This window comes from Phalacrocorax carbo, chromosome 1 (assembly GCF_963921805.1).
Source record: "Phalacrocorax carbo chromosome 1, bPhaCar2.1, whole genome shotgun sequence".
Lineage (NCBI taxonomy): Eukaryota > Metazoa > Chordata > Aves > Suliformes > Phalacrocoracidae > Phalacrocorax > Phalacrocorax carbo.
In genome coordinates this window covers 204,811,043-204,826,708 of record NC_087513.1, presented here as the reverse complement: position 1 = coordinate 204,826,708, position 15,666 = coordinate 204,811,043, and positions in this window count along the sequence as shown.

Sequence of the window (15,666 nt, the reverse complement as noted above, 5' to 3'; positions counted from 1 at the left end):
ATGATGTCATACCTCTGGTCTGGCCCAAGGCTTCCAACTCCTCTTGCTTCTTCCTCATGCTGCATGCATACGTGTAAAAACACTTCAGGTGTATTTCCTTGTGCCCATTGCCACAAGTAACGAGCTGAGGAGTCTCACAAGCATGCAACTCCTCCAACTTTGGTGAGTCTACCTGTTGCTCATTACTGACTATCTTGGTATCGCACCCGTTCCCCTTCCAATCTAGTTTAAAGACCTATCAGTCAGCCCTGCTAGCTCCTGAGCAAAAACCCTTTTCCCCTTCTGAGAAAGTTGAATACCATCAGATGCCAGCAGACATGGTGTTCAGTATACCATCCCATTATCAAAAAAACCAAAATTCTGCTGATGACATTAGCCTTGGAGCCACATGCTGATCAGCTAGACCTGCCTGTTCCATTCATTATTCTTCCCTGACACTGACACCATGGCTTGTGTCATCCGCAAACTTTCTGAGGGTACAGTCAGTACCACTGTCTATACCACTGATGAAGGTATTAAATAGTATTGGTCCCAGTATAGACTGTTAACAGACAGTACTCATTACTGGTTTCCACTCATACGCTGAGCCATTGACTGTGACTCTTTGGATGTGGCCATCCAGCCAGTTCCTAACCCATCTGTCGTGGTTTAGCCCCAGCTGGCAACTAAGCACCACACATGTCTCCCAGTGGGAGGGGGAGAGAATCAAAAGAGTAAAAGTGAGGAAACTCGTGGGCTGAGATAAAGACAGTTTAATAGGCAAAGAAAAAGCTGCCTGCACAAGCAAAGCAAAACAATGAATTCATTCACTCCTTCCCATGGGCAGGTAGGTGTTCAGCCATCTCCAGGAAAACAGGGCTCCGTCAAGTACAACAGTTACTTGGGAAGACAAACATCATAACTTTGAATGTCGCTCCCTACCTTCTTCCCCCAGATTTATATATTGAGCATGACATAGCCCCATACTAGATACTATGAAGAAAATTAACTCTATCCCAGCTGAAACCAGGACACCATCTAACAGTCTATCCATCAAAGCCATATCTCTCCAATTTAGAAGTAAGAATGTTGTGGGGGACTGTATCAAAGACCTTACAGAAGTCTAGCTAAATGACATCCATAGGTCTTCTTTTGTCTACTTAAGCAGTCATTCCATTGTAGAAGGCCACTATGTTCGTCAGACATGATTTGTCCTTGGTGAAGCCATGTTGGCTGTCTCTACCCACCTCCCTGTCTTCCGTATGCTTTGACATATCTTCCAGGATGTTCTTTCCCTGATCTTACCAGGCATTGAGGTGAGGCTGACTGGTCAGTAGTTCCCGGGGTCCTCCTTATTAACTTTTAAAAAAATTAATATATTGTTTCCCTTTTTCCAGTCACTGGGGACTTTGTCTTACTGCCATAACTTTTGAAATATGATGGAGAGTAGCTTGGCAATATCATCAGCCAATTGCTGCAGGACCCTGGGATATACCTTGTCAGGCCTCAGGGACTTCTGTATGTTCATGTTTCTTAGGTGGTCTCTTCACTTACAATAGGAGGGGCTTCATTTCCCTACTCCCTGCCTTGACATTCAGGGGTTTGAGAGATGTGGGAAGAATGATTACGACTGAAAACTAAGGCAAAAATATCGTTAAGTACCTCAGCCTTCTCCATGTTGGTTAGTCACCAGTTCTCCTGGAGATATAAAGGTAGTTACGAAATACATTTCCATTCTATGAGAAATAAAAGTTGTATTTATTCAGACATTTTGAGGTGCCATGGAAAGCCAAAAGTTGAATTTTCTTATGGAGGGTTTTTTTCAAAATTCCTATACACACAGAATAATATTTTATTTTCTTTTACAGATACGTTATCTGAAAAAAATTAAAAAGCAATTATTTAAGGTGTTTGATTAACTTTAGTTTTATCTTACTTTATCTTTTACATACATAAGTATTGCTAGATTGTACATTAATTATAGTTTACAATAAATAGTACAACAAATATCTTAAAAAATTACAGAAATCAGCACGCTTGCAGTTATCTTAATTCAGAAAATCCTTGACTGCACAGTTAAATCTATCATTAATTATGATATCACACAGAATCACAGAATCACAGGTTGGAAGGGACCTCAGGGATCATCTAGTCCAACCTTTCTAGGAAGAGCACAGTCTAGACAAGATGGCCCAGCACCCTGTCCAGCCGAATCTTAAAGGTGTCCAATGTGGCCAAGTCAACCACTTCCCTGGGGAGATTATTCCAATGGGTGACTGTACTCACTGTGAAAAATTTCCCTCTCATGTCCAATCAGAATCTCCCCAACAGCAACTTGTGTCCATTCCCCCTTGTCCTCTCCATGGGACTCCATGTAAAAAGGGAGTCTCCATCTTCTTTGTAACTACCCCTTAAGGACTGGTACATGGTGATGAGATCCCCTCTGAGCCTCCTTTTCTCAAGGCTGAACAAACCCAGTTCTCCCAGCCTATCCTCATATGGCAGCTTCCCAATCCTCTGATCATCTTGGTGGCCCGTCTCTAGACCCCTTCCAGCCTGTCCACACCCTTTTTGTATAGAGGGGACCAGAACTGTACACAGTACTCCAGGTGTGGCCTGACAAGCACTGAGTAGAGTGGGATAATGACTTCTTTCTCTCTGCTGGCGATGCCCTTTTTGATGCAACCCACCATCCTGTTGGCCTTCTTGGCCGCAGCAGCACACTGTTTGCTCATACTGAGCTTCCTGTCCACCAGCACCCCCAGGTCCCTTTCCACAGAGCTGCTCTCCAGCCAGGTGGATCCCAGCCTGTGCTGCACTCCTGGATTATGTTTTCCCAGGTGCATGACCTTACACTTCTCCTTGTTGAACTTCATAAGGTTCTTGCTGGCCCACTCTTCCAGCCTATTTTGTTATGCTGAATAAGGTTGCAATTCTTGATACAAGTGTCCATGAACTTGTCAATGAGTCATTACCAGTCTCTGCTTTAGAAGTTACAGGACATGGACCATGTCAACACCACAGAACTGTGTCATCTGTAGCATTTGCAGTTTTAAGTGGCTAATAAGCATTCAGACCATTCCATGAGAAACGTGTGTGTGATTGACTGGTCAAAAAAACATGCAGAACATTGTTATTAGGTTGGTGTTTACAGCACTCTTAATATTGTGTGTACTCAAGAGCCTTTTTTTTTGTGCTCCAGGTGAGATAAAACTTGAGCTACTGTGTCCATATTAAAGCAGCCTTCAAATGTGTGCAACCCCCTGCCACAATTGCTGCAGAATCATCGAATCATAGAATCATTAAGGTTGGAAAAGACCCTTAAGATCATCGAATCCAACCGCTAACCTATCACTGCCAAGTCCACCACTAAACCATATACTCAAGCACCACATCAACCCTTCTTTTAAATACCTCCAGGGATGAAGACTCAACCACCTCCCTGGGCAGCCTGTTCCAATGTTTGACAACGCTTTCGGTGAAGAAGTTTTTCCTAATATCCAACCTAAACTTCCCCTGGTGCAGCTTCAGGCCATTTCCTCTCGTCCTATCACTTGTTACTAGGGAGAAGAGATCAACCCCCACCTCGATACAGCCTCCTTTCAGGTAGTTGTAGAGAGTGATAAGGTCTCCCCTCAGCCTCCTCTTCTCCAGACTAAACAACCTCAGCTCCCTCAGCTGTTCCTCATAAGACTTGTTCTCTAGACCCTTCACCAACTTTGTTGCCCTTCTCTGGACACGCTCCAGCAACTCAATCTCTTTCTTATAGGGAGGGACCCAAAACTGCACACAGTGCTCGAGGTGCAGCCTCACCAGTGCCGAGTACAGGGGCACGATCACTTCCCTACTCTCTCTGGACACACTACTCCTGATACAAGCCAGGACGTCATTGGCCGCCTTGGCCACCTGAGCACACTGCCGGCTCATGTTCAGCAGCTGTCAACCAACACCCCCTGGTCCTTTTCGTCCAGGCAGCTCTCCAGCCACTCCTCCCCAAGCCTGTAGCGCTGCATGGGGTTGTTGTGACCCAAATGCAGGACCAGGCACTTAGGTTTGTTGAATCTCATACTGTTGGCTCCGGCCCATTGATCCAGCCTGTCTAGGTCCCTCTGTAGGGCCTTCCTGCCCTCCAGCAGATCAACAATTCCACCCAGCTTGGTGTCTCTGCAAACTTACTGAGGGTGCATTCAGTCCCCTCATCCAGATCATCAGTGAAGACACTGAGCAGGACCAGCTCCAAGACTGAGCCCTGGGGAACACCACTCATGACTGGCCGCCAACTGGATTTGACTCCATTCACCACCACTCTCTGGGCTTGGCCGTCCAGCCAGTTTTTAACCCAGCACAGAGTGCACTTGTCCAAGCTGTGAGCAGCCAGCTTCTCCAGGAGAATGCTGTAGGAGACACTGTCAAAGGCCTTACTAAAGTCCAAGGAGACAGTGCCCACAGCCTTCCCCTCATCCACTAAAGCAGGTCACCTTATCATAGAAGGAGACCAGGTTAGTGAGGCAGGACATCCCTTTCATAAATCCATGCTGGCAGAGCCCGATCCCCTGGTTGTCCCGCACGTGCTGCGTAATGGCATTCAGGATGATCTGCTCCAAGACCTTTCCTGGCACCAAGGCCAGGCTGACAGGCCTGTAGCTCCCTGAATCCTCCTTCCGACCCTTCTTGTAGAGGGGCATCACATTCGCTAGTTTCCAGTCATCTGGGACCGCCCTGATTGACCAGGACTGCTGATAAATGATGGAGAGTGGCTTGGTGAGCTCCTCTGCCAGCTCCTTCAGTATCCTCGGGTGGATCCCATCTGGCCCCATGGACTTGTGAGCATCCAGGTGAAGGAGCAGGTCAGTGACTGCCACCTCCAACAGCTGGGACTTCATTCTGCATACTATCTCCATCTCCCAGCACAGGGGCCTGACAACCCTGAGGATGACCAGTCTGACTATTTAAGACTGAGGCAAAGAAAACATTCAGTACCTCAGCCTTCTCCACATCTGTCCTGGCAAGGTTACCTTCCACATCCAACAAAGGAGGGAGATTCTCCCTGGCCCTCCTTTTGTCACTGATGTATTTATAAAAACATTTTTTATTATCTTTAATGGTGGTGGCCAGTTTAAGTTCCAGCTGGGCCTTCGCCTTCCTAATCTTTTCCCTGCATACCCTCACAACATCCTTGTAGTCCTCCTGAGTCACCTGCCCTTCTTCCAAAGGTGGTAAGCTCTCCTTTTTTTCTTGAATTCTAGCCAAAGCTCACTATTCAACCAAGCCGGTCTTCTCCCCCGCCTGCTCGACTTACGGCACATGGGGACAGCCTGCTGCTGCGCCTTTGAGACTTCCTTCTTTAATAACATCCAGACTTCCTGGACTCCTTTGCCCTTCAGGACTGCCTCCCAAGGGACTCTGTTAACCAGACTCCTTAACAATCCAAAGTCTGCCCTTCTGAAGTCCAAGGCAGTGGTTTTGCTGACCTTCTTCCTTACTTCTCCAAGGATCGAGAACTCTATCATGTCATGGTCACTGAGCCCAAGACAGCCTCTGACCACCACATCACCCACCAGGCCTTCTCTGTTCGTAAACAGCAGGTCCAGCAGGGCACCTCCCCTGGTTGGCTCACTTACTGGCTGTCAGGAAGTTATCTGCTACACACTCCAGGAACCTCCGAGACTGCTTCCTCTCTGCTGTGTTGTATTTCCAGCAGATACCTGGTAAGTTGAAGTCTCCCATGAGAACAAGGGATAGAGACTGTGAGACTTCAGCCAACTGCTTGTAGAGTACTTCATCTGTCTCTTCATCCTGGTTGGGTGACCTATAACAGACTCCCACCAGGATGTCTCCCTTACTGGCCTTCCCCCTTATCCTTAGCCATAAGTACTCAACCTTATCATTACCGTTGTTGAGTTCTAGACAGTCAGAACACTCTCTCACATACAAGGCTACCCCTCCACCTCTCCTTCCTTGACTGTCCCTTCTAAAGAGCTTGTAGCCATCCATTGCAGCAGTCCAGTTGTGTGAGTCATCCCACCATGTTTCTGTGATGGCGACCACATCATAGTTTCCCTGGCGTGCGATGGCTTCCAGCTCCTCCTGTTTATTGCTCATGCTGCATGCATTGGTGTAAATGCACTTCAGTTGATCTATGGATCTCATCTCCAACACAGGCATGCCACCCCCAGGCTCATCCCTAGCAAGCCTGGTTTTATCCCCTTCCTCCTTTCTATCTAGTTTAAAGCCCTCTCAACGAGGCCTGCTAACTCCTGAGCCAGAATCCTTTTCCCCCTTTGTGACAGGTGAACCCCATCTGTCTCCAACAGGCCTGGGGCCATGTAAACTGCCCCATGATCGAAAAAAACAAAATTCCACCTCTGGCACCAGCCTCTGAGCCACGTGTTAATGAGACGGGGCTTCCTGTTCCTTTCTGTATGTCTCCCAGCTACTGATGGGATGGAGGAGAACACTACCTGTACCCGTGACCCTTCAAGCAATCGCCCCAGTTCTCTAAAGACCCTTTTGATTGTCTTTGCATCTCTCTCAGCTACCTCATCACTGCCAACCTGAACAACCACTAGTGGATAATAATCGGATCCTTTTACTAGCCTAGGGAGCTTCCTGGTAATGTCTCTTATCCTTGCCCCAGGGAGGCAGCAGACTTCCCTATGGGATGGGTCCAACTGGCATTTAATCTTTGAGCGTTTGTCACCCACCCAAGAAGGAAGGAAGCTGTTCCCCTCTCCACTGCTCCTGTGGGCAATGTAAAGAGAAAGAGTTTGTGAGTGCTCCTTATTTGCTTATGAAAACTCCAACACCTTTACCAGTAGCCAGAAACCAGGATGATTTCACATAGAATTATGTGAGAAGACACACTGTTTCATAAGTGAACAATAAAAGTGGTAACCTCAGGTGATGGGGTAAACCACAATAAGCTCAGAGGTTTCTTCTGAAGTTCTAGCAGCTCATTCTGGAGGACTGTCTGATCACAGTCCAGGTAACACAGCAGTGGGTTCAACAGACTGTAGAGTTCTACATACTCATTTCCACCTACTTGCAGAAAGGGCTTTTATTTAAGTGGATGTTAAGAAACAGAAAACCAGCTAAATTTGAGTGGCATGATCTTAACAGGTATAAACTGTCTTTGGTGGCTGGTAAATCAGCCCAAAAGGAAGCTACAAGCTTCTGTCTGTAAACAGCATATGGATGAAGGGGGTCCCTTGAAATTAAAATTTAAGATTACACTGAAGACAAACTCCTTGAAGCTGTAGTAACAGCTGGAAGCTTTCTCAAGCAGAAGTACAAAAAGTTGTAGCTTGGCTCTTAGATTTCTGTTGCTTGTTTTTGTGGTTTTTTTTGGTTATTTTGTTTTTTTTCTCATTTATAGAGACAATTATTCAATATAGTAATTTTCAGTCCTCATGTTTGTATATGTCTTGCCATACCCTAAAGCATAAAGAAAACCTATGCAATCTATTGAAACAGAACATTCTTTAATTTCTGTCAAAAAGAACAATTATCAATAACTTAGGTTACAGTCTTTGTTTTGCTAAAATGGAATTTTAATTAGGTAGGGGTAAAATTTAATTTGTTGTGTTAGATTCTTACACATAAAATACTCCTTTTTAGCTGTAATATTCAATTCCACACAAGTTGTTTAGTAGTAGACTCCAAAACAACATCAACTTCACATATATAGAACATCAAAATCCATGCTTGCTTCAGGTGGATTTTTCTGCTATCACTGCTCCCAGAGTGGCCTGTTAAGCTGGATAAATATGCAATCTCTTCCCAGTGTATAATACAGTTCTTAAAGGGTATATATAAAACTTACTGTCTACAAATCATACATTTTTGCAAGGCACATACAAAAGAAAAGACATCAATAGTACTTGCAGGTAATTAAAGTGGCTTTTATTTTTCTATTTTTTTTAGAATTAAAACGTAGTGGATTTTGGTAAATATGAGTCCGCAATGGCAATCTGCTGCTTACACATCTATTCTTCTCTTTGCAATAACTCTTTAATTCCTTAGCCTTCTGCATCCAGTTAGTCAGGATTTCACAAAATGATTAACATATTTCCTGATGAAATGAAGTCCCACCCTTTTTATGAAAATGCTAAATTTATTACTTCTGTGTACATTTCTTTCAATCTTCTCTTTCTTCCATTACCTGATATAATAGCTGATATTCATTAAGACAAATTCACCTTGGAATGAGTCTAAATATTTCATAAGCTTGATTTAATTGCTGTCATTTCCAATAGCTTCTTTACTAGGGGACACTCTTTTTAGAGGAACTCTATTGGACTTTTTACTGTTGATAAAAAACTTTTTAGACATCATTAAGCTAGATTTTTAAAGGGTGAATGAACCTCTAGAGTTTTTCTTCTGATAGCTGTTAATTTCAAATTTGCAATATTTATTCCTCTTGCAAATCTTATGTTCAGTTCAGACTTAACAAACCAGAAATGGTCAAGGAATATGTAAAATCTTACCTGTTTTTATTTGTATGTTAATCACCATTGTCTACTCTCCTATGGACAATTTTATTTTCCATGCACATTTTCAACATATGTAACTGAGAAAAAAAAAGAATATATGAAAATGTTCCATGATCTAATAATAAAAATTCCTATTATAGTATCATGTTGATTACTTCTTTCTGCATATTTTTTGGTTTAATTGTATTATAAACTCTTTACTGAAATGAAGTTTAAAAATATATTCACCTACTGTACTTCACTCTCTTACAAGGTTTTTCAGTCAGAAAATAGTAAATGCTATTAAAACTTGCACCTAAGCCTAAGATTCTATACAATCTTTGGAAATAATTAGATTAAATACTACTTATCATCTCTCAGAGATTTCCATCTATATGTGTATCTATATTTATGTGTTCAGATAATATATTTAGCCATAAATATATTTAGCCATAAATTCAACCAGCCAGATGAAGTGATAGTATTCTTGTTCATGTCTGCAGCAGTATGGAGAACATACATGATTGGCCTAAAAGCAACAAATGGATTATCACTTTAAAAAAAAAAACAACCTACTGTAATTTAGAAAACAGGAGGAAGATCATAGGGAAAGGTAAAGACAAGGAGCATAATTAATTAAAAATCCCTGATTGTTTTTCCTCTGAAAATTTTCTCTTGCTATTTTCTGACTATACAGGCAAAAGATTTGGAGTCTTGGAATAAAAATTATTTTGGTCTCTGTAAAGCCAAAGATCATGTGGGTAAGTGTTACCTTATGAAATATTTGTCAGTCATATTTTCTGAATGATTTACAATATTTTTAAGTTATTTCAGTGACCTTTTAAGTATGATACAAAACACAAATTAGTAAAAGTAGTTCTATTTTTTCCCTGTTATTTGGCAAGTACAACAAATTGTTCACTGATGTAGCATAAACAGATATGTATGTTTGTACCCATATAATCAGTCTGACATTTTACACGTACACATTACTCTGCAAGATGGTTTTACAATAAAAATATTTTTTAAATCACTATGATTTTCACTTACTACTTCAGATTTGATCTTAGGATATTCAAGCAGAAGTTGATACCCAAAAACATCCAAATCATATTAGTCACTATGTTTTTTATTTTGTTCAAGCATGAATTTTATTTATAATCAATTTTAAATTGCATAGAGATAGCTATAAAGGACATCATGTGTTCTATAAAAAAGCAAAACATTGAATACACATCAGTGGACTGGACCATCTGGAGAATCAAAGGGGTTTGGCCTGATGGGTAATATAGGAATCACATAATCTGAATGGCTGAATTTCCCTGCGGTTATATCCCTGTTTTATAGGTTCTGGCCCTTTTATACAACACCAAATCAGATATCTTTTCTGTTAGCATGGATTTCAAAAATTCTGGGCCAAAAACTTAATGGGAGAAGTTTCATTTGCAAGTTGTACCTTTGAGCTCCTGTGGAGTCTGTTTGAAAACTGTAACTGTTTATGGTAGCAAGCTGTTTGGACCAAGAAGGGTGGGTTTGTAGAGCCAAACAGTTCCCATCAAGGACTTAATGTCTAAATTATGTGCATTTCTTAAGAGTTTACTCTGGAGTGGTTTTATTCTGCTGAGTTGAATTGAGCACTCTTTAGCAGTTGAAATACATTAAGTACCCTCCTGGCGAGAACCTATGGATTTAATTTTGCCAAAAAGAATCTAGTTTGTGATCTGAAATGTCTGAAGTGGTCATGAAATAGAATTGTCTTTCTCTGGTGAGCTCATCTCTCAGGGCTCATATTGACATCTAGCAGAAGTTGTGAGTCTCAAAAGCAGTTCACATGCTCATACATAATTTCTGTTTCTTCCTCTTATTGTGCTCTGAGAAATTATTTTAAACATTTTTAGATATTATATAACAATCCTCAACAGGTGTGTTTGGGGCTGACATGTAAAAAATATATCCCAATATTTTTTGAACATATAAACAGATCCTACAAGCTAAACAATTATTGTATATGTCATTCAACAAATAATCCTACTGTTCAGAAGAAAATATGTCTTTGCTCATATGCATTGCTTCAAATCACATCCTGAATTTTGGTCAATATTACAGAATCATAACAAATAATAGACAGACATTTTATATTATGGTAATATATATAAATAAATACAAATTTCATACTAAAATTTGAAACTAATTGGCTGGACCAAAGTGCAAAAAATGGGTACAAAAATAAAAGCCAAACGAAAAAAAACTTGAACAAAACAACAACAACAACAACAAAGACTTAATTAGTTAAAATTAAATAATTATGGGCTTTTCAAAAGCAGTGTAAAAAACCCTATCATCACTCATATCTACATTAAGATCAAAGACTCTCTCCTCTCCCCTCCCCTCTTCCCCTTCTCTTCTTCTTCCCTCCCCTTTTCCTCCCTCTTTCCACTATATCTGAATATGTAACAGTTCATCACTACAGTATTTGGGAACCTTCTGAGGACTTTTGAAAACACTGTTTATTTTATAATTATTTTAGCCATAAAAATATAGAAGGAAAATTAAAGGAAAGAATGCTTCAAAGGGATTAACATAAGAAGAAACTATTTACTAGATAAATTGGTCTAAAATTAATTATAACAAACTCTTCCAACATTGGTAACTACTGAAATAATAAACATTTTACAGAAGGAGTAATTTGAGACACAGAATGTACCTTGTAACACAATGTGTGCTATGTAAACCATATACCAGTTTGGGTAATTATTCCCACACTATTAAGCATAAACTGTAGTTTATTTCAAGTTTTACGCTGGCATAAGATATTCAAGAATTATATGCAGGTAATACACACTAGTAAAAATGTATGAGTGTAATACGTTTAAGCTAAACAATTAACTAAAAACTGGGACTTTGTTAATTATTTCCACTATAAAGAGGAAGTGTTGATGAGGTTTCTGGTGGAATACTAATATTTTCCCTGTCTTCATGATCAAGCTATTAATTTTCTTCCTATTTGTTTTTGGGTGCCCCCCACTTTTCTTTTCCACAGACGTGGTTGTAATTCAAACCATCTCCATATCTGTCTGTATGATACCCAAAGAATCAACTCCCACCACAATGTCATAGAAGGTTCACATAGTAAAGTTCATGCAAAACTGGGAGTGTAAATCACAGGAAAAAAAAGGGATTGTATGAGACATCAGAAGGACAGGTTTTATATACGTGCCTTGAACACTTGTTACAATGCTTCTTTACACTGTTAATAGGGAGCCAGTGCTGTTCCAGAAACATGACATCATCTTATTTTGGTATTCAATTCTGTGACAGAAAGAAAAACAAATTGTGTTTGGGATATAAGTTCTTACTGTCCTGACTAATTCATTCATATAGAACTCCAATGCTATTTTCATATTTCTGCAAAACAGAAGATGTTAAACCTGCCAGTCTAATAAGCCCCTCATGACAATACTTCATCCCAACTCCAACTGTGATGGGGCCCAAAATAACATAACTTATATGACTCCAAGCAGAAGAAAATTAAATATTTCACTTACAGTCAGTTTGTGAACAGAACTGAAATGTGGTTAGCCACATTCCCAGAGGTTTTTAGTTTCAGCAGGGCATCGCACTGTGTATTAGGAATGAGCTACAAGCTTCCTTCCAACCACCAGTTTAGCCAGAATAATTCTGTTTCTAAACTTCCCAATGGGAACAAACCCAAACCCTTTTCTTTTTTGTTCCTGCTTTCTTAGAACCAATGCAGACACAGATACCACAAAGCCAATCAAAAGCTAATCTTAATTGCTGTGAAACTTTGTGAAATTACTTGGATGGCAAAGCTCATCTTCTACTATCTCTTGGTTTAAGGGTCTGTTTTGCGCATTAATGTCTATTGTTCTATTTTTTTTCCACCATAGAAGTCAGCTGTTGGTTCTTTTTTTTTTTTTTTAACTTACATTTGTCATTAATGAGGGCAGCTGTTTTACTCAGCAGCTTTATTATGGTTTTATCTAATCCCCAGCCCCAAAATAATAACCAAAGTGTTTACATCAAGGAAAAGACCTTTTATAAAGTTGAGGGAGTACAGATGCACAGCAGTAGAAGCTGTCCTCTCAGTAGAGAGGACAGAAGCCTAAAACTGAAGCTCTTGGACTTCGGGGTTTACTTTCATCACACCCCTCTGGTAAAATTTATAGATTCCAAAACCACTTCTGCTGAAGTTAATATTAAGAATTAAGTATACTTACCTTTAAAATGGATGATGTCATTCAGAGTCCGTGTTTACTGTGGTTTGTATCTATGAGGGTATGATATACAGGTAGAACAGATCCTGTAGTAAATCAGCTTGTATAATTGGAGAAAAAAAAAAAAAAAGCAGGTGACTTCCTAGGTTCACATGCTTGTTGCCTGCTTTGGAATAGAAGCAGCAACATTTGAAGCAGGATGAAGGTTGCTCTAAGTTTAATATACTCTTTCTTTACAGGACGGTTGAGAGAAAGGACAATTGGCACCTGTAATGCAGTGGAACGATGATAGTAATACATAGGAAAGTCGTGAAGGTTACATACAAGAGAGAGAAACAGACATAAACCCACCGCATTTACAACAATGCAGTGTTGGCCTGGGGTGGGACAATATAGCACAGAGAAGATCCTAAACCACAACAGTATGTTAGCTACACTAAAATTAGTTATTTAGAATCAGGTCCTTTAAATGGTTCATGAAATTGTGTGTATAGTAGTACAGTAGTAGCTTTGCAGTCTGGTGACAGTGTAATTTATTTAAGGTAAAATTTCTTGTGGATAAGAACATATTGGATAAGTGTCTCACTCTGTTTAAACTGAAATTCCAAGTTATGGCTCTTAGTTGTTGCTGTGTTACACATGGGCCAGATTAGTGATCACACTAGTGTTTCTGCTACTCAAGCAATTCGGATACCCCATCACTCACACAAGTAAAATTGTACTTTGACGTTTCATAATTTTTCAGTTCACCATTTGCTATGGTTCTTGTACAGGAACCTTTCAACCTTTCAACCTATCAAGAACTGTGAATCCAGTGTCACAATAGTTTGTTCCTCTTTCAGAATGTAAATCGTTTCACCGAAGCCAGGGTCATGAATTCTCTTCCCAAAGTTAAAGATATGCTTTGGCAGTCAGACCTGAGTGCAATAAGGCTTTCCAATACAAAGGCCTACAACTTCACTAACAGCAGCAGAATTTTGCTGAATAATCTAATTGAATAGAACAGAGCATTCGGGACAACATTAATAAATCTCTCTACTTAGGCCTAGTCTATACTTACTAAAGTGAATAGAAACATCTCAGAGTTTAGAGATCTCATGGTCACAGCCATATTGATGACAACTACCTCTAAGGGCACTTCATTTCTGTCCTTAAATTAGTGAGTTCTATATCTGTTGGTTCTGTGACCTGTACTCTTCACACATTTAGAGAACAACTGTAATGAAATAGTGTAGATACAATTACAAAAATATTAGGAAAACAATGAAGGCACTATATTTATTAATATATACCTCAGTGTCAGAGCAAAAGAGAATAACATATTTTTAGAATGTCAATACAGTGTAGATGGTAAAGTGGTTGCATGGGTATATAACCAATAATCAGAGTAAGAAAGTATGTCAAAAACACTAATAGTACCGTGAGTTTTGTGACTGGCCATTAATATAAAGCCCTTTCACCTCCATCCTGAAAGGGTCAAAGTAAATCTACATCTCAGACTGCAGTAAACTGGACATTTTACATCTACTTATATCCACCCTGCATTAGGGACCGTTATCCTGCTGAAGGATTTGTCCTTTGAATAAAACATTAAATCAAAGTATTTTCTGCTCTGTAGGCATTATGGATAACATGACATGACTAAAAGGAGAGTAATAATGATTAGAATTCTCTTGAGACTATTGACTTGATCTTATCAACTGTACATAATTGATAATGAAAGCAGTTTATAAAGACTTCGGCATCAAAAAGTTTAATACACAAAAAGGGGGTGGGACTTGTCAGGGACAAATATTCCATTCTATTTCAAACACAGACTCAACCTATGTTTCAAGACATGGACTAAACAAGGAAATTTCTAAATCACCTGAGTGACTCTGTGTTCAATGTGTTCTATTGACTTTCAAAATTATGATCTTTATTACTATTTTAATATTTCTACCTAGCAGAGGGGGGTGGAAAAAAGGTGAAAACAGACAGATTTTAGAAACTTGAGACGACATTGAAAGAAATGCAGGACAAAATACTGAGTAATGTTTCATGTTAATCTAGGTCATAAACGGAAGATGAATAATTTACCTGTGTTCCACTGCCATCTCTAGTGCTTTATGTATTCATGTACATCCCAAAGATATAGACTGTTAAGCATATTGCCGTTTCCCACAAATTAAATTTATAAGCTTGTGAAAGAAGATGTGTGTAGTGGCTATCATGATACTATGACATGCTGTGGAAATTTCAGTAAGGCTACAAGGTTACAGAAATGGAGCCTGCAAATAAAGTTGTAATATACCAGTTTTAAATGGGGAAGCCCTTTCCATCCTAAAACTTAGTTTTTAGACATGATAGAATTTGCAAGATGGTCTGAAGTCTTCCAGTTTTATTGTAAATCATTGTCAGATGCAAAAGAGATTTTTTCCAATCTGAAAAAGCATTTAGGTTTTTATGGCCATTACGTTCACATCCGAGTTTTTGGAAAAAAATATTAGCAGAACATGATAATAGTCCTCAAGACAGATTTGTTTATTTGATTTTGTATTTAAATCTCTTGTCTACTTAAAAATAAACAAATGTCTATAACATGTATTAGAGTTTTCTTTCAGGTATTTCATAGAATCATAAAATCATAGAATGTCCTGAGTTGGAAGGGGCCTGCAAGGATCATTGAATCCAAATCCCATTGTCCATTATTACAGCTATTTTCTTTGTTGTCTCAATGGACCAAACTATTGCAAAATATTTTTTTCCAGGGCACATTTTCTGGAACAATTGTGATCAGTCAACAAATCTCCACAATGGGAGAAGGCTCAGAGGAGAATGGCAAGGACCATGCTCCAGGCAAGCTCATGGAGGAATCTGACTCAGGAGTGCTTGATTGTTGCAAAGAAAGCTGGATTTACTTGAATACACAGAGGACCAGAGAGTAGCCTTTGTTTTAGATAGACAGCTGTATCAGTGGATCAGCTGGCTATATCAGTTAA